This window comes from Nestor notabilis, unplaced genomic scaffold (assembly GCF_000696875.1).
Source record: "Nestor notabilis isolate BGI_N333 unplaced genomic scaffold, ASM69687v1 scaffold16653, whole genome shotgun sequence".
Taxonomy (NCBI): domain Eukaryota; kingdom Metazoa; phylum Chordata; class Aves; order Psittaciformes; family Psittacidae; genus Nestor; species Nestor notabilis.
Genome location: NW_009922601.1, coordinates 44272 through 45641, shown reverse-complemented (window position 1 = coordinate 45641; position 1370 = coordinate 44272).

The following is a 1370-nucleotide window of genomic DNA, read 5'->3' as shown; positions in this document are numbered from 1 at the left end:
TGCCCAGCACAGGGGGACAATCACTGCCCTGCTCCTCCTGGCCATGATTCCATTAATCATCTTTAATGGAAACAACAAACTCCCCTCACAGTAACACAGTTTGGCAAGTTCAAATAGATGAAAAAAGCAAAGGAAAAAACCATCCAAGCAACTGCTTTGATCATGCTTGGAAAAAACCCAAAAAACCCCAAACCCCACCAAAACAATTCCTTGTTCAGAAGGAAGGAATTTGAACTACTACTTGTGAGAAAACAGTTCTGATCAGTGAGGCAAATGCCACTTAATTATTATTGCTCTAAAAACCTCAGTCTATGGTTACAAGCTTAGTCTACCAAAGAGAATGGCCAACAACCAACTATGATCACTGCACAAACACCTTCCAAGTCCCAACTTTTGTAGAAAATAAGATTAATTTAAGCCTGCAGAACAGCTTGGCAGGTTTTCCACAGCAATTGCCTTGATGCTTTTATCTCTTTGAAATAGATGAGCCTCTTGCAAACAAAAGGAACCTGAAGTCACAGGAATGTGAATGAACAGGGCTTCACAAATAAGAAAGGTCTAATCAGGGTGGAGAAGTTTTCCTTCTCTTCTTTCCCAAAAGCTTCTATTATACAGCTTGCAAGTACTGCTTTAGAAGTGGTTGCTTTTAAGAACTAATCAGAATCAAAGCATATGGAAAGCCACAAGGAAGCTGCCTCATTACAACCTAACGGGATTCCTAACTATTTCTATTCTTCTGTTCTGGTAGAATATTACTCTATTATTACCCCATTGCTTTAGGAGCAGCACAAGGGTGAAGCAGTTGTGCAACTCTACCTCATGCCATAACAAACAGCCTTTAACAGCTTTAAGCTTAGAGGTGGCCAAGCAAAAGAAGATAAACAGCCAAGGTGGTGTGAAAAGCATTTTGTGTTCTCTTGTAAGTACTTTCTTGTCCTTTGATAAAAGCATTGACTGGCATTCTCTGACTTGCCACTGGCCCAAGTCCAGGGCTGCTTCTGCAAGTCAGGAGGCTTTTATGCAGTTGGTAATGGCTGTGCTAATTCAAGGATGGGTGTGTTTGGGGCAGGGAAGTGCACTCAGCTGGAAAAAACTCTACACACTAATGATTCTTTAGATGGTGAGAATCAATGACCTCAGTAGCTCTACAGAAGTTGTAATAACCTGTCCTTATTATCATTTAACTTAACAGCAGCTGACCACAGTATTGACAAGCACAGATAAATCAACCATGCCCTGAAAATCACAGAACCCCAGACTGGTTTGGTTTGGAAGGGACCTTGAAGCTCATCCAGCTCCAACCCCTGCCACGGGCAGGGACACCTTCCACTAGAGCAGGTTGCTCCAAGCCCCTGTGTCCAACCTCACAT